This window comes from Gracilinanus agilis, chromosome 3 (genome assembly GCF_016433145.1).
Source record: "Gracilinanus agilis isolate LMUSP501 chromosome 3, AgileGrace, whole genome shotgun sequence".
Lineage (NCBI taxonomy): Eukaryota > Metazoa > Chordata > Mammalia > Didelphimorphia > Didelphidae > Gracilinanus > Gracilinanus agilis.
Genome location: NC_058132.1, coordinates 497587243 through 497606351, shown reverse-complemented (window position 1 = coordinate 497606351; position 19109 = coordinate 497587243). Strand labels below are relative to the sequence as shown.

Here is a 19109-nt window from a genome sequence, read left to right as displayed (position 1 = left end):
TGAGCTCCTTGTCTTTGGGGTTGTCCTTGTTTTTGTTGTCTTTTTTGAATTGCAAGCGTTTAGTTGGCACACTGTAGGCACTTAATAAACGCTAATTGGCTGATTGACTGACTGACTTACTAGGTCCTTTTATTAACTTAAAGGTGTACTGAGGACAAGGCTAAGAAGAGCCAAGTATGCAGATGACTTGCTTTCACTGTTCTGGTCCTCAAACGCCCGGTCTTTATTCTTTGCTGTCAGACTTATTCTCTCCCTTTCAAAGTCTGTGTGCATCCGCACCTCATTTGTAAACAGAATGTATTAATGTTTAGCTGACAGAATCATCCGCGTGTGACCAGGTTCTGATAACTCCTTGCCCAGCAGCAGCAGCAGCGGCAACAACAGGAGTAGTCCTGGTCTTGGCACTCTAACCCAGGTGAAGATCCCTGGAATGCTGGTGTCAGCCTTTTTGTAAAACTCTCCTTCCTGTAAGTTGATACAACCAGGTTTTCATCAAGCCGTTTCCCATGGAAGACATCATTGGGTTAAAAAGAAAAGAAAGAAAACATGCTGAAAAGAGGTAGTTGAAGGGGGGTGGGAGTGGAGGTGGCAGGAGCTGAGAGGAGGGAGGAGGGAGGAGTGAGAAAGTGGCTGGAGTAAGAGCCTGACAAAGAGTGTTTGGGAGGAAAAGAAAACACACACGCACACACGCGCGCGCGCACACACACACACATACATACACACATACTACAGACGAGAGAAAGTGTTGAATGCCAGCTGCAGTGAGCCTTAAAGAGTGAGTGTCTCAGATGCTTTTGTCTCCTTATATGGTAAAATGATATGGTGGGGGTTTCGCTAGGCTGTGAAGGCAGGCAGCTTGTATCCACACACCCCTGGCCGCTCAGCCGAAATCCGCGGAACCGCCTCCGCTCCGCTCGCGTGGTGGCGGGATCCCAGGCGGGTAGCTCCTGCGCGTCCGCTCTGCGCGCAGGCCATTGTGCTCCTTCCCAGGCTGCCCATGGATGTGACTCCCCATCCCTGGTCCTGCGAGTCCCACTAACGCAGCAGTGGCTCGCTCAGTAAGTAGACCTCTCCTCCCTCTCTTCCTCCCTCCCTTCCTATCTCCCTCCCTTGCTCCCCCGCCCGGCTTCGGTCTGGTTCCTGATTTCTCTAGAAGAGAAATGAAAGGTTGGAGGTCTGGCTGGAGGTGTGTTGCTTGAATAACAAAAGGCTACAGGAGAGAAGTCCGATCCACAGAGGGAGGACAAATAGGTTGGGGTTTTGAAGGGGACTGTGAGTCTTGGACAGAGCATGGCTTAGCCCTTTCCCCCTCCTTACCTTGCCAAGAGGGTTGGTAAGGAAGGGCAGAATAAAGGGTTCCTTGGGTAAATGAATTGTTTTAGATGACTACTTAGATGTGGAAGCCCCACGAATTGACAGACAAGGACTGTGTCACGTATTTAATGAACACTTGAACAAAACTGTGCTGTTTGTGATACTGATGGTCTAATGCTTTGGCGTCTGGCTTAAGAGTCCAAGTTTCAATGTTCCTCTTTCATCCTCGTGCAGATTTCAAGCTTCCAAACTCAACAAGAGTGACTTATTTTTGTGCTCCTGCGGTAGTGCCTGAGAACGGAGGAGGATATCTAGATCCATCTGCTTTTGTATATCAGAAGTATTTGTTGTTTGGTTTTTGTTTTTTTTAATAGTAAGGGAAAAGACTGATTAAAATATTAAAGAGTTCACATTCTTGTGGGGAAGGGAATCGCAATACCTGCAGATCAAGAATTTCTCTTTGTTCTCAATTCAAATTTTTAAAAATTCTTAAACCGTATTCCTTTAATAGTTATCTTTGATTATCCTATGACATTAGGAGGCAGGAAAATGAAAATCATATTGGTTTGCATGTTTTTTCCTGTTTTTGCTTAATAAGACAATGAGGCTAATTTGTTTGAATTTACTCCTTACTGATATGGTAAAGCTTATGAGCTTTGGTTTAGGTATCCACTTGGACCACTTATTTGGAAATAATTGTGATTTGGAATTTAGTTAAAATGAATATTATTAGTGGCAGTCTGTAGAAGCATATCCCAAATCCAGCTGCAAAGTCTAATTTATCTCAATGTATTGGTGCCAATTACTTCTTGTGTATATTTTTATCTAGAAACAGGAAAGACTTGCATCCAGATCTGTGAACTCAAAATGTGTTTTGTATGGACGTTAACTAAATAAGAATATACTCATATGCCTCGCAAGTGTTAGTTCAGCGAAAATACTCGTTTTCCAAATAGTACACTTACATGGACTATTAAAAATGTTAGTAAAGGATTAGCCAGTTTGGATTTTGCATTATTCATTTCATTGACATATCAAATTTCAAACCGGATGTGTTTTAGGTACCTAAAAATGTTGAGGAAATTTTCTACATGGCCAAAGAGAACCCCGTATTTTTATAGATCCTTTCCACTTTTTTCCAAAGCAGTTCCATGACTAGAAATAAAGGGTAATGACACACTGTTGCTTAGAAATCAATAGAGCAATTTTGTTAAATATAAGAAAGAACTTCCTGAAAGTGATGATTAATCAGAATAATAAAGTCAATAAAAGAGATCTGGGAAAGAGGTCTTTGTAAAGAAGAGAGAGATAAACATCTGTCTAGGGTAGTATTGGATCTGGTTAAGAGGAAAGAGAATAAACAAAACTGATTTTTTTCTGCCTCCTCTTTCCTTGAGTCTACAGTATCTTTTCACCTGTAAATTCCTTGTAAACTGCTACTACTGTTATTTGTAATTCCATTACACTAGAGTTTAGACCAGAGACTAATCTAGATCGGGGTAATCAATTCAATTCTCTTCCTTCTCTGTATGTCTATCCCATGTTGAGAGTTGGGTACAAAAGTAGTGGTATTTTAGATTTCTTATGCCTAGAGCATTCTAGCTATGTGTGTGTTTTATTTTCCACTTATTAGGCTGCTGCTAGTTTGTTGATGGTGAAACTGTATCTTATTCATCTTTGTACATTCCCAAGTAGCTACTCAATAATTATTTATTGAATAGAATTTTTCCAATAGCATATTCCTCCATAATTTTATTAAATAGAAGTTTCTTCACTGATACTATATTAATAATTTAGAAGACAACTAAATTTAAAAATGAAGAAGTTTATTTTTCAGAATATAATCAATACCACTTGGAAAATATATTTTATAAGCATGTCAAAAGCATTTGGAATAATCTACACAATTATGTATCTAAAAGTTCATTCAATTGATGAATATGTAATACAGTAAAATATAAACTTAATATCAGAGATTTTTTTCTTTTTTCCCCTTTTACACTGAGGGTCTTGTTCATAGTTGATCCTTAATAAATGTTGATTTTTTTCTTAAAAAGCTGTGTACAGAGAGCAGCTAGGTAGCTCAATGGACTGAGAACCAGACCTAGAGATGGGAGGTCCTGGGTTCAAATTTGGCCTCAGGCATTTCCTGGCTATATGACCCTGGGTAAGTCACTTAACCTCTACTGCCTAGCCCTTACTGTTCTTCTGCCTTGGAACACACACACACACACACACACACACACACACACACACACACACACACACACCTATATCTTTTTGTACAATGCAGTCACCAGGAGAATTTTGGAAAAGGCAATGACAACAATTCTTTGACCACTATCCTACCATGTCTTTGTGCAATGTCCCTATATCATTACTAGTTTTGTATCTCAAAACTCATTTTCTCCATTAGTGTGTGATGGAATTTGTGAGATGGAATTTGGCCACTGAAAGAGGTATCTTGACAGGCTTAATAATAAATAGCATTACTTGTTTTGTTTTTAACCCTTATATTCTGACTGAGAATCAATATTAAGTATTCATTCCAAGACAAGAGAATGGTAAGGGTCATGGGGTTTATGTCACACAGCCAGGAAGTATCTCAGGCCGTTTTTGAACCCAAGACCTCCCATTCTCCAGGCCTGGCTCTTTATCTACTAAACCACCTAGCTCAGTAGATAACATTTCAAAGAAGTTCATAAGCAGCAATAATTTGTATACTTGTAGAGGAGGGAATACATAAGACATAATGGAAATGTAGGCAGAAATGGACTCTAAGAGGCAACTAAATAAATCGTCTCACTATTTATTCAAATCATTTAAGTAAGTGAGTGATGTCACAGTGGAGGAAAGAAAAAATGGTAGTCCTGAGAGAGGGGAAAGAGGGAAGATTTTTCTCACTGGAACATAAATGAAAAAGATAACTTAAATTAATAGTATTCATTTATAAGGTGATTAAGACTCCTCTGTCCCCTGGTAGAAGACAGCCCATAATCCCTCTAGGCAAAAACCTTCATTCAACAATTATTTATTAAGCAATTACTGTATGCTAGATTTGGGGAATATAAAGATCCAAAAAGAAACAGCCCCTGTCCTCAAGGAGCTTACATACTATTAGAGAAAAACAATATGTAATAGATGAATACAAAATATATTCAAAATATACATGAAGTAATCAGTTGAAGGGGATAGGAATTCCAACAGTTGGAAGAGGGGAAGATCAAAATAGGCTTCTGCCAAAGGGACATGAAATAATGATACAGCTGGAAAAGCAGAGTTACACACCAAAAAAAGTCAGTCTAAGCCGCTGAAACAGATACAGTACCTTAATTAAAGAATTTTTAAAATCAGGAGAAATATGTATGTATTAGCATAAAGAGAAGGGGGGAAGGAGAGAAAGAGACAGAGATAGATACAGAGACAGAGACAGACAGAGAGAAGCGGAGAGAGAGACCTGATGAAATCCTGAATCCAGGCAACATTTGTCAGAAAAGCTTAAAATTTAAGACGAAGGTCAGATATCAACTAGTTCGATTTCTCTCTGAAATGACTCCCTACTATACCATCACTGGCAAGTGATCATCTACCCACAATTTGAAGACCTCTAGTCTAAAAAACTGATAGCTATTTGAGGCAGCCCACTCTACTTTTGGACTTCTATAAATCAAGAAGTTCATCCTTAATATTGAACTAAAAAAAAAATCCACTAATTCTAGATCAAAACAGGAGAGGTCTAGTCTGAGTTCCACATGAGCAGAGCTCCAGTATTCTTAAGCAGTAATAATCACCCCCCCCCCAGTTTCTTGTTTTCCAGGCTAAATGGCCCCAGTTTCTTCAATGAGTCCTCATATCGCATTATTTTGAGTTTATTTTGAGTTCAAAGAGAGGAACACAGAGAAAAACTATAGATCATTTTATTTATTTTTAAATATTTTTCCATGTTTTTACATGATTCATTTTCTTTCCCTCCCCCCTCCCAGAGCTGACAAGCAATTCCACTGGGTTGTACAAATGTTGTCATTTGATACCTTTTTCCATATTATTCATTTTTGCTATAGAGAGATTTTTAAGGCCTAAACCCCATATCACATACACATATATAATATGATAAGTGATGTCATAAGTTTTGCTTTTGCATTTCTACTCCCATAGTTCTTTCTCTCAATGTGGATCGCATTCTTTTACATAAGTCCTTCAGGAGTGTCCTGGCTTGTTGCATTGCTACTAGTAGCAAAGTCCATTACATTGGATTTTTCCACAGTGTTTTACTTTCTATGTACAATATTCTTCTGGTTCTGCTCATTACACTCTGCATCAGTTCATTGAGATTTCCCCATCAAGGCACAAGAAGAACATGGTTAGAAAAGTGGTCTTTGGTTTTATGGCAAACTCCTCTTTAAAGAAACAAAATACAATTTCCTGGATGTGTCAAAAAAATCATACTGGAACCTGGAAAATACTATTCTGTTTAATAAATGACAGACCATATCTAAAACTCTGTCTGGTACTGGTATTTCTAAATATTAGGATTATACTGTACTCTACCCATTGATCTCAGGTGTTTGAGAATGAAATACTAGCTAGCATCCATCATTGGTTTTAAGTTCTACATAGTCTGATTGTACAGTAAAATAAATAGATAATATAATTATACAAAATCAGTACAGAATGGTTAAATTATTATTCACTTTGTCAGAAATTGATAATTGCATTTCTTCTTTTCTCATATTCTTTCATTTCTAAGTCAATATTCAAAGAATAATTAAGAAATAATCTATTTTTGTTTAGTCAAGTATTATTTGTATAACTATTTCTCAAGAATAATTTTAGGTTTTGTAGTTAAAATTTTTGAAAGCCAAGTGTTTACCTGGAGACACTGCTCACTTTTCTTTGTGTCATCAATAAGGATGTAACGTGATGTAATGGAAAGCAAGAGAGTCAGATTTAGGATCAGGAGGCATATGTTAAAATCTCATTTGTAAAAAAAAAAAAATCTCATTTGTAATATTTGCAGGAAACAGTGTATACAGTGCAAAGTGCATTGTCTTTGGAGTCAAAGAATCTAGGTTCAAGTACCTTTTCTGATGTTTATTATCCATGAGACCCTTGCCAAGTCAATTAACTGCCTTGGGCCTCAGTTACCTTGCCTGAAAGATAACAGAATTGGATTAAATGGTTTCTGAAGTCTCTTACAGTTCAAATTATGATGCTGCAGTTTACAAACTATGTGTCACTATAAGAAAGCTAAATCCTTCCAAATCTTAGTTTCCTCATCTATTAAAGGGAGATTTATCACACTCTTACTACTGACCTCATATGTTGTGAAGTTATATACTTTAAAGCTTAGTATGTCCTTACCAAAGAAATACGTGGATGATTATCCTTCGCCTCAGGAAATTCTAGCAAAATCTTTTAAACTTGAAGACTTCTCTTCTTTACTCCATTTTTAATGTAAATGAAATCTCCATTCCTAATATAAACATTACAATTAATTACATAGGAAAAATATCAAATATGACATATTTGTTTATCTGTCTTTCCTTCCATGGGGAGAAAAAACTCCAAACCTTGTTTTCTCTTTTTAAACCTACAATCCCTTCTCTACACCTTTTCCCCCAGGATATACAGTGATCCCTCACCTATCGTGGGAATTACATTCCAGAGACCTCCACAATAGGTGAAAATCTGCAAAGTAGCAGCATTATATTTATTTTATTACTTATTATTCTCTGATGGGACACATCTTCCTCTGGTGCTTGGGTTCACTGCCAGAAGCCTTAGAAGGCGCAGAACATTTGGGTGGCATAGGGCTTGAAATAAATTCAAACTTTTATGAAAACTTCACAAAAACACGGCAGAAACAGCAACACTATATGCAGCACTCAGATGTCGATGTGGCATAGACAAGGAGAGATGCTGAATGTATAGGCAACAGTACAGAAGAGCAGATGGTCAGATGCTACAGTCACTGAGCCAGTCAGTGCCCAAGATACAGAACACAGTGCTATGGTTGGTTACCTTTCATTCTATCAGTCAATAGTGTACATGTACTATCTCATGTTGGCAAACTTGCACAAGTGGTAGTGGCATAACGCATTTCCATCGTGTACAGTACAGTATTCATCCACAAAATCTCACAACATAGTGAAAACCCTATGATACAGAATTATATATATATATATTTTAAAACCTGCAATACAGTGAAGCCATGATAAGTGAACCACGATATAGCAAGGGACAACTGTATCATCATATTTTATGAAAAGATAGCAAACATCACGAGTTTCCTCTTCTGTACTCCTACCCCAGAACTCCTCTACACCTTCAATTATCCTTTCCTCCTTTTCTCCTGTCCCTGGGGAAGAGGAGGCTTTTCTCCTTTCTCCGCATTCCTACCTATCTCCTCCAAACTTTTGTTTCACTGATTATTTATTTTCTTCTTCTCTCTTTCTCTCTCTCTCTCTCTCTCTCTCTCTCTCTCTCTCTCTCTCTCTCTGTCTATTGACTGTCTCCAATACTTATAAATTTGGGTTTCCACATTCTTAAAGAGAAAACTAAATAAACAAAGGCACACAATCTTTGAATTAATACTACTTTTCTGAATTCATAGAACTTTTCTCTTCAATATTAAAAGGACTGATCAAGTTCTATTCATTCATCACCTACATTTGGTAGTAAATACTTCTCCAAATGAATAATTTTTTTTTTGGTGATAAGGTAGTGATCACACTGGAGAAGAAAAAGAAGGCAATCCACCTAAAAAATACTTACCTATTCAAATGAAATTTATTGAAAGATATTCTTTATAAATAACCAACTTCTCAAGATATCTGGAGACAGAAAATATTGCACATCTCCAAATGTATCAGATTAATTGGGAAAGGAGGGTTGAAGATGTAGCAGCTTCAAAATGGCTTCCTGGATTTCTCTTCTTTATACCAAAATATTCTCACCTCTCATCTGTGTTAATTTTCCCCAATTCCTAGGCATTCTAAGACAGTGGTTGATGAGAAGTAAAAGATGTTATTTGAAAAGTCAAATGAGGAAGGACGGGAGGCCAGGAAAGTGGCTGACTCACAGCTTTGGGCCTTTTCTTTTTGTCATGGCAGCCTTGACTCTCATGGCCCTGGCTGGATTCATCAAAACATTCCCAGAGACCAAGGGCTTACTAACTTCAGCGCATCCCTGGGCTGTATGGCAAAATAAATATCAAAGGGGCCATTACATTTATTTATGGTTTAATTTTCTGATTTAATTCAACTCTCTCCTGAACCACTATTCAGACGCTAATGAATGTTGTCAGGGGAGTGAACAGATGGACATTTGCTTAGGGCCTTAGTTCAGTATTCTATATATTGAGGTGTCATGCATTTGTGAGCTTAGATGAGATTAGATGACCAGGCAAATAAAAAAGTATATATACCTTTTCCAGTAAGAGCATACTTTTTCTAGTAATTAATTATCAATCTATTTATGGTCTCAAAAGAATAATGACACTTATAACTATAAAAATCATATCAAAAAGGTGACAGCACCAACAAGCCAAGCATTCTGATCAATTACAGTGATCATAGCCTAATTAGCCCTGACACAACTTTGCCATTTCCTCAAGCTATTGTCTTAGGAGAGATCTTCTGCTTTTCATTGCCAAAATCCTAGAAAGAATCATCTTTACTTCCTTGCCTTATCTTCTACACCATTCATTGACTTCTAAATTCTTTGCAGTTTGGCTTCTCTGCCTCCCTACCACACTATTTGACCAAGAATGCTTTCTCCAAGATCACTGATGATCTCTTAACTGCTAAGTAAATGATGTATCATTCTCTGCTCTCATCTTTTGTGACCTCACTGCAGCTCTCAACATTGCTAACTACTTTACTCCTCCTGGAAACTTTTTTTTGCTTGGCTTCTGTGACCCCATTTCATGATTCTTCAACTGCCTTAAAAGTGATTCAACAAAGGAAACTGGAAAAAGAATATTTATATATCACCTGTTCCTTTAGTATAGGTATATATATATATATATATGTGTGTGTGTGTGTGTGTGTGTGTGTGTGTGTGTGTGTGTGTGTGTGTGTGTACATGGCTGTGTCCTAGGTCCTATTCTCATCTCTCTTTATACTTTCCATTTGGAAATTTTATCATCTTCTATGGGTTCCAGTATCATTTCTTGATAGATGACTCCCAAATCTTTAACTCAGTCCTAATCCATCTTATGAACTCTAGCTGTAAATATAAACTGTTTTCTGGAGATTTCCTTCAGGATCTCCCTTAATAATCTTATGCTCAGCATATGCAAACCATAATTTATCCTCTCTCTTATAATCTATTAGAGGACTGTTCTGTTTTAGTCTTTGTATTCTCAATGCCTAGCCCAGTATCTTGCACATAGTAGGTACCTAATCAAGGTTTATTGAATTAAATCAGGCTGATACAGAAGTATACAGGAATTTTATGCTAATGAAATTCAAGAAATATTTATGGGACAAATAAAAATATATGCAACTATGGAGATACTAACTTCCAGTAGTACTATGAAAATTCCCAAATGAAGTATCCTCTCCTCACAGTGTCCACACTGTTGTTTCTCCTATGGAAGAATATTCCTTGACAGAAATTTTGGTGTTTCAGAGATAATTTCCATGTTTTTGAAAGTGTACAAATTGTGTGTCCGTGCAAAAAGCCAGAGGCTGTTTGCTGTTATCTAGAGCTATGTTACTTAAAGTGAGGGAAGCTGGAGAGTCCTCTTCAGGGAATTCTAAAGGAATGTTTTTGGCAACAGCCACCTTGCCTAAGATTTTTCCTCACCCCCTCTGGTTTGTGCAGCTGAGTCTAGGTACACCATCAGAAGAGATGCTCTCTCTCCCCTTTGGAAAACCATGACATTCCATCTAACTTTACTGCTGCCTAGATGGAGTACAGCAAGAGAAATTAGTGTTGGTTATATACCATTCTTTGAATTAAGAATATTTAATAATAATCATCTTATGTCAGGAAGATCTGCCTAGGTTCATTAAAAGGTTAAACAGTTTTCCAGGGTCTCCATGCCAGCACATGCCAGAGCTGAGACTAGAACCTAGAACTGCCAGACATAAAATATCTAATCCATGGTAGAAAGGGTAGCCTTGGGTCTTCAAAGGCTATACTTTTTGGACTGCACAATATAGAGTTCTAGACTGGAAAAGCCCATGGATAAAGTAAAATACTGTGGTGGCACTCGGGCAAATACCAAAAAAATTTATACCCTCTCTTCCTTGATGATGCCTTTTTATGAAAAGCATTTCTTATGTCCATTCAGTGGGGGAGGAGGATGGGAGTAAGAATAATAACCCAGTCCTTAACACTGACATGGGCAATGGAGGAAGAAAGAAAAGTTAACAGTTCTTCTTGAAAGAGTCAACATAACTTCCATTAGTGGCTAGATCCAGCTGCACCCATAAATGGGGATATTTACGTGTTTTCTTAAGAAATGAATCCTATTACATATAAACTGATAGGGAACATTCCAAGCTTTGGCAAAGGGGCATAAGGCACTTAAGAAGCTAGCCTAATATGGGTACTCATAATAAGGAACTGACAGGAGAAAGTAGGTGATTATAATTGCTTAATGGGACTTTTACTTACCCTAAATTTCATGCTTTCTTGATCTGCAACAAGCTCCTGGTTATGTAGTTATGTAAGTCCTGGTTGTGAAGGTTGTAGGAGCAAGGTAGCCCAAATTTAATTGGAAAAAAATATTTGATTTGTGCCCATTTGTCAGGTGATTTGAGAAACTCTGTTCAGAAAACGCCATCATAAATACCTGCATCCAATATTCACAAAATAATAGATTTAGAATTTAAAATGTTAAAAAATTAATTTAAATTTTGAAAAATCAAATAATTTTAAAAAGTAAAATAAAATAGATATTTTAAAAATTAAAATAAATAGAATTTAAAATATTTTTTAAAATAATAAATTTTTTAAAATAGAATTAAAATCATTAAAAAATTAGTCCAATCCCCTAGTTTTGTATAAGAAAGTATGGTCCAAAGTCATGTGTTGCCTAGAGGAATATTCAACTTAGATTTCCAGATCAGGGCCCACAGAATAAGATCATGAAAACATCACATAGGATTTGGATCACCCTACAGATCAGGCTGAGGCAGCCTCATTTTCAGAAACCTGAGACCTCATTGGCCTCAGCCAGAACCCTGTAATAAGAGCAGAGATTGATTACCCAGGAGGCATACAAAGCTCATGCTTAGATGCCTTCAATAATAATAATACCACCCAATTTGTGCCAACACTAAGTGCTTTTCAATTATTATCTCATTTAATCCTTACAACAACCTTGGGCGGAAAGTACTATTATCATCCTTTTTATAGAAAATATTAGTAGTTAACTATATGCCAGATACTTTATAATTAATATCTCATTTGATCTTTGCAGCAACCCTAAGCAGTAGATTCTGTTATTATCTCCATTTTACAGATGAAGAAACTGAGGCCAACAGGGTTAAGTGACTTGCCCAGGGTCACACAGCAAGTAAGTATCTGGGGCTAAATTTGAATGCAAGTCTTCCTGGATCCACTCTGCTACCTAGCTGCCCATATACCATACATCATCTTAAAAATGTGAGCCAGCCTAAAAGCCTGGAAGATCTCTAAGTTCTGCCTGGGACACAAAAAGGCTATGTGACTCCTGGCAATTCACTTAACCTCTGGGTGCTCTAGGCAGCTAGCCGTCTGAGGCTACCAATCTCTAAGACTGTCAATAAGGAGAAAGTGCCAGGGGGTGCCTCACTATGAATTTCTTTCCCCTAATTCATTCACAGATCCCACCCTTTTCCCTATTCACCAGTATGTGTTAAAGAGATTATGAATCTCTTCATGATTAAGTAATCCAAAAAGGAAGAAATTATCAGTAATATTTTCAAAGATTTTTTTTGAAATGCCATTTGAGAAGGTAGGCAATACTCATACTTATCTAACTCATGATTCTATAGAATTTGATTTATGTATCAGTTGTTATTTGATGACCAGAAAAATGGGTCAATAATAACAAACATTCATATAGTGATATTAAATTTAAATTGTTTGTCAGTTTTTCTCAAATTCATTTGGCAGTGGAAAAGGCTAGCTCTGGGGTTAAAAGTTATGGGTTCAAATTCTATCTCTGATTCTTCTTTTTTGTGGGATTTTAGTTAAAGGTTCAATTTCCTTACTTGTAATGCGAGGGGATTGGACTAGATAATCTTTAAACTCCTTTCCTTCTTTTCCTTGATTATCCTATGACTTTTTTTAATAGCTTCATTCCTTCTAGAGTTGTTTTGTTTTTTTAAACTTTGTTTCAAACTTTCCAAGGCCTTGTTTATGTTCTTAAAACAAATATAGAGCAGTAACCATGATTTGTTTTGCACTTAACTAAAAAATATAAATTAAAGTGTTAAAATATAACTTGGAAATGAGTTTATGCTGTAGAATTTATGACTTTATTCTTTTTTTACAACTTCACTCAATCTTTTGTTTTTAAATTTTTCCTCTTCATTTCAAACTTTCCAATGCCTTTTTTACATTCCTTTTACATTTACATTCCTAAAACAAATATAAAATGGTAACAATGGTTTATTTTGTACTTAACTAGAAAATATAAATTAAAATGTCTAAATATATATATAACTTGGAAATTAGTTTATGCTATAGGACTTTTTTACTTTGAAAATGTTATAATATTTGCTAAAAGAAAATTTTTTGATATGATACCAAACTGTAGCAACAATTCTCCGCAAGGATATAAATTACCAGAAAGTGACCAGTCTGAATTAGTGGGAGTTTCCTTTACTGATGAAATCATAGGGTCATAAGTACAATATTTGTTCATTAAATAATAACCTATATTTATATGACTCTTACTTTGTACCAGACACTATGCTAAGTGCTTTACAATTATTAGCTCATTTAATCTTCACAAGAATCCTGGGAAATAGATGATATTATTATTATCTCTATTTTATAAATGATGAAATTAAAGCAAACAGGCTAAGTGACATGCCCAGGGTCACACGGGTAATGTCTGAAGCCAAATTTTAACTTAAGTCTTCCTGACACCAGGCTAGGTGCTGACCTAGCTGCCCTGATTTTTGTTGGTTTGCTTTTTATTGTTACCTACCCAGGAGATAAGATGCCCAAAGTTTTAGCAAATTAGGTAAGATGTAAATTCCTTGAAGGATAACTAAAAGATTTTAATCCACCTCTGAATGAGAATGGTTGTCCCCCAGCCTCCATAATATCATTTAAAGTTGCTCCCTAGATCCCTTCTTAAGTGGAATTACTGATGTAAATCTCCTCTTTTTATCTTTCTTCTTTGTGCTCAATCTGTTGCTCTTCTCTCCCCCTTTAGCTCTTTATTCTCTCTCTTCTTTATTTCCATCCCCTTCTCTCTTTCTTCTCTCCCATAATTTTGTGATTTTATTTTCTCAAACTTGAATGGGACTTAGTTGTCTTGTTGACCTGTGGATTTTCTAACCCCAAATTGGAAGATTTATGTTTTCAATAGAATTCTGTTAAGAGAGCAGCTAGATGGTTCAGTGGATTGAGAGCCACAACTAGAGATGGGAGGTCCTGTGTTCAAATTTGACCTCGGACACTTCCTAGCTGTGTGAACCTGGGGCAAGTCACTTAATCCCTTTTGCCTAGCCCTTACCACTATTCTGCCTTGGAACCAATACACAGTATCAATTCTTAGATGGAAGGTAAGGATTTCATAAAAATAGAATTCTGTTAAAAATCAGAAACACAGTTCAGGGGAAAGTTTCCTAGAGTAGGAATCAGAGGATCAGAGTTTTTCTAGTCTTGACTGCATTGCTAACTAAATTCATTCATCCAGTTTCATTCAGTCAATCTGTAAAGATATTTATGTTTTATTTACAAAGGAAGAGAAAAAGAAAGAAGAAGAAGAGAATAAGCTTCCGCATACCCAAGGGTGTTGTTCCATGTGATTGGTAGCTGCCTGATCTTTTAATTACATGAAGAGCAAGTTCTGGGGGCTACACTTAAATTGCTGCTTGCTGACTTTGTAGCTTTTTGAGGTGGGTGGGTAGCTGGAACTCTGCAGTGCTTTTAGCAACTTGATTGGGGGAGTTCTTACAGAAATAGCCAAATGCTGAGTCTTAAATAAAGCACAGGATGGAAGGTGAATAGGATGCCCTGCCTACCCTGGTTGTTCAGAAGTGTTCTAACAGTTCTGGGAAATGACATCAGGGCGTGATTCAATCCTTATAAAGACTGTCCAATCTGGGAATTTGAACCTTGGATTGGAGTCAATGAAATAACATTGCAACAGTTACACCTCATGCTTGTATGATACCTGTCTCATTGTAGCTCCAAGTCTGCATTGCTTAATGCTTTTCACATTCCTTTGAGCTAAGTAATAAACAGGAAACTAAGATATAAAGATGTTAAGTGGTTGACTTCTCCTAGTACCCTATAGGGTTATTTCAAGGCTGGGAAGAAAACTGAAGAATCCTGCTTAAATGAGAGCACACTTTTCCTAAGTACATTATGCTGTAGTAAAAGGAAGACTAATTTCAACTAGTTTTGTCTCTTTTCATCTCATATGTCTAAGCCTTATCTTCTAAGATAAGTGAAATACTAAGTTTGGGGAGGTAAGTATGAAAATAAACAAAAGCCTGGGTAAGACTGGGTTTTATAGCTTTAGGTCTGTCATTTGGAGGGAGTAAGCAAAGGTAAGAAAAATATTTTTCTTCTGTTTAGTTTCACTTTGAAAATGAAAGGAAGAATCATGACCTAACAATACCATTATTGGGTCTGTTTCCCAAAGTGATATGGGAAAAAGGAAAAAAATCTCTATGTTCTAAACTCTTTGTAGCAGCTCTCTTAGTGGTAGCAAAGAACTGGAAGTTGAGGGGATGCCCATCAAATGGGGAATGACTGAATAAGTTGTGATATATGATTGTGATGGAATAGTAAGTATTGTGCTGTAAGAAATAATAAGCAGGTTGATTGTAGAAAAAATAGAAAGACTTGAATGCAATTATGAAGAATGAAATGAACAGAACTAAGATAATTATAGACAGTAATAGTACTATTGTTCAAAGAATAAATGAGAAAGACTAAACTATTCTGAGTTATATGACTATTCAACTCAACTACAATGGACCTATGAAGGAAGATGCTATCCACCACTGAAGAAAGAATAGGTATGGAACTCCGTATTATATAGTTTTACACATATTTACATATATATCCATACATATATATGAGTGTATATATAGATAGAGATATCTGTATTCAACATTGACCTCTAGTGAGGGTATAAGAAGGAAGAAGGGAAACAGTTTAAAATTCAAATGTTACAAAAATCAAATTAAAAAAAAAAGGAATGAAGAATTGGTTTTAAACTGTTTAGAGGTGGAGGAAGAAATGCTCAGGTTTTCTGTTGGTTTGTAGTATCTAACCCAATATTGGAAGGTGGGTATGTTCGACAGAATTCTTTTAAAATAGAAAACCCAATTTGGGGAAAGTTTACTGGAGTAAGAATCAGAGGACTTGAGTTCTTCTAGTTATCTTAGTCTACTACTAAATAAATTCAAACATCCAACTGACTTTGAGTGGAAAAAATGTCAAGTATGGAGAATAGCAGTAAGGTCAATTAGTCTAGAACACAGTCTTGAGGGGCAGGGGAAGAGTAATATATACAATAGCCAAGAAAGGCAGGAGCTAGTATATGAAGAGCTTTAGATGCCAAGCAGAGAGTTTTGTATCTTATCCAAAAGCAATAAGGAGCCACTGGAGTAACCTCCCTTGACTGCTTCCCAAAACAGATGTGTAGCTTTAGCCAAATCATATAACTTCCCTGAGGCCAGAAAAATCTCTGTAAAATGGACATAGAAATACATGTTCTGAATATCTCACATGATAGTTGTAAGGATCAAATGCAATGTAAAAAAAGCACATTATAGCAATGTATAATGGTGGTATTATTGTTAAACTACTAAAGAATGGCTTTAGCAAGTAATACAACTGTTAACATGTACTTCATCAATAATGGCAAGCTATTTTATATATTAAATATATTAGGCTCCAGAGCCTAATATAGTTAATGTTTAACTGTGTGAAAGATAGTACGGAAAATAGAGTTTGCCCTGGAGTCAGGAAGACTTGGCTTCAAAACCTACCTCTAGGGGGTAGCTGGGTTGCTCAGTGGATTGAGAGCCAGGCCTAGAGACTGGAGGTCCTAGGTTCAAATTTGGCCTCAGACACTTTCCAGCTGTGCGACCCTGGGCAAGTCACTTAACACCTCATTGCCTAGCCCTTACCACTCTTCTGCCTTGGAGCCAATACACAGTATTGACTCCAAGACGGAAGGTAAGGGTTTATTTAAAAAAAAAAAAAACCCTACCTCTAATACATACTGGCTATGTAATCCTGGGCAAGACACAATCTCACAATGCTTTGGTAATATTTCTTCACCAGAGAGTTCTCTCTACTAATAAAATAAGTTTAATATTGATCCTTATTTTTTGTATTTTTTTTTTATTTTAAACCCTTAACTTCTGTGTATTGACTTTATAGGTGGAAGATTGGTAAGGGTAGGCAATGGGGGTCAAGTGACCTGCCCAGGGTCACACAGCTGGGAAGTGTCTGAGGCCGGATTTGAACCTAGGACCTCCCGTCTCTAGGCCTGGCTCTCAATCCACTGAGCTACCCAGCTGCCCCCTGATCCTTATTTTAACTATAAACTCTTGGCCGGTGTTAAGGTTGTTGTTTCTAAGAGAAAACACAGAGCAAACTGAACAGAACAAAGAGAACAGAAAAAAATTAATGAGAATTTGTACAAGAGTTTCAGTTTTCTCTCCATACCACATAGGGTATCAGCTAGGCCAGTGTCCCATCACAAAATAGACCAAACTAATGGTTCTCACTTGCACTTTGACTTCAGTATTTAAATCCATGAGCTCATCACTATAGATATTTCATCCACCTTTGCAGATCACAACCCATCCAAACATTTTCCTATGTGATTTTTGACCATGTTCTTATATAAATCTTCTTCAATAGAACTAAATGCACTTGGAAGCACTCCGCGCTCATAGTGAAAATTTCACAAATGTCATAAAAACATTTAGACTGTCTATTTGTTGTCATTTCCTCCTATGGTGTGATAAGACCTCCTATCTTTTTCTCAAATCACGTACAGTATGAGGGTAAAGGATTGGTGATCAGGACAACCCTGATCATCTGATTTTCCCTCAGATCAGTTGATGCAATTAAAGAAGGTAAGGGTCAACCATGAGAGAGAACAGGGTATTCCAGTCTTAAAGCACAGAAAGGTATCTATCTACATTGTCTTCTCTGTTGCTCCTTTAAGTGGTGTGAAGTTCTTTACTCAAGCTTTATGGAATTAGAGGGATCAGTCAAAGTTCCCCTCAGCCCTTTAAAAAGCAAGACATTCTCTAAGAAGACAATTAATGCAGGAGAGAAGTTGTGAGAAATGTAAGCTACGATAGTTGAGAAGAATGTCAGTTATGGAAGAACTCAACTCTTGAGAGGGAATTATTCTCACCTTTGTGGTGAAGAGAATCACTCTCCTTCTCCAAACCCTTTCCATCAGCCATGTCATTTTTCCAGTGAGTACTCACCTACTAGATGGAACAACACCCAGAGGGAACAGGAAGAGAAGAACACCAGAAGAAAAAGGACTTTGGAACCTTGCATGGCCAGAGGTGTGATTTGCCTGGACCATGTAAGTTCCCTATGAATATACCTATGTGTGGGCCAAATCCTCCTCCTGACTATATATGGTAAAGATGGGATTTGTGCAAGGGGGATGGGAGCAAAGGAGCCAGAGAAGGCAGTTGCTGACAGTTGCTGACAGTTGAGAGGAGAGCAGAAGATTCTGGGGAGTTCGAGGAGGAGGAGAAGGAGAAGAAGGAGAAGAAGAAGAGAAGTCTTCCGACAGAGGACTGGGAGGAGAGAGGAGGAGGACATCCCAGCTGGGATCCAGTCCTGAGGGCTTCCTGAGGATCTTCTTTTGGAAAATGAAACCCTGATTCCCTGATCAAAGCCATTCCATCGCATCTCACCCATCAAGACTTCAACCATAGAGTTAGCTAAGTTTTTAGACTCCATTTTGGGAGCAATTTCTTAGTCTCCTTCATCCATTGCCCAACCTTTTCAAGTCAAAACTTACAATTATAGAAAAGGATAGAAACATAAAAATAGAAATAGAAGGAGCAAGGGGAGAAGCTTAGGTGTGAGAACCACTAAGGTTCCCACCCAAGTGACAGACCCATGGCAATAGCAAAGAGGTCACCCCAAAATCCCTCTACCCTTCACCCCTTTCCTCAATCCCTGATTTGCAAATAATAAAAAGCCATTCAACAGTCAGATAGTGTTCCAGAGTGCATGAGAGACAACGAGGGAGAGGGGAATCACAACTTGGTCTGGCTGCCTCACCTTGAAGCCTGACCACCGGCTGTGAAATTAACTGATCAGGGGGAGGTTTGTGTGAACCTCGTCCTTATTCAGGATCGGATTGGGGTCCCACATACCTCCTCTTATAGGGAAGCCTTGCTCCCAGTTCCCGTGGGGCAGCAGGACCATCCAGGTCACCCAGTTTCAGGGTGACACCCTCTTAAAGTCTCCCAATGTATATTCGACTCTAGAGGAGAGCTGGAAGAGAGACTCAACATAGATTCTCTCTCTCTCTCTCTCTCTCTCTCTCTCTCTCTCTCTCTCTCTCTCTCTCTCTCTTTCTCTCTCTCTCTCTCTTTCTCTCTCTCTCTCTC

General features: G+C 37.4%; 1 protein-coding gene across 3 annotated transcripts in view; it reads left to right on the top strand.

Moving 5' to 3' along the window:
• The first annotated feature begins 340 nt into the window (after nt 1-340).
• Nucleotides 341-19109, top strand: part of FHL2 (four and a half LIM domains 2) — a 63184-nt gene continuing 44415 nt past the window's right edge. The window contains exon 1 of one of the 3 annotated variants that reach the window (XM_044670472.1): nt 341-559. The gene's annotated coding sequence lies outside the window, so the exon portion shown is untranslated. The other 2 variants (XM_044670474.1, XM_044670473.1) reach the window with 2 other exon arrangements.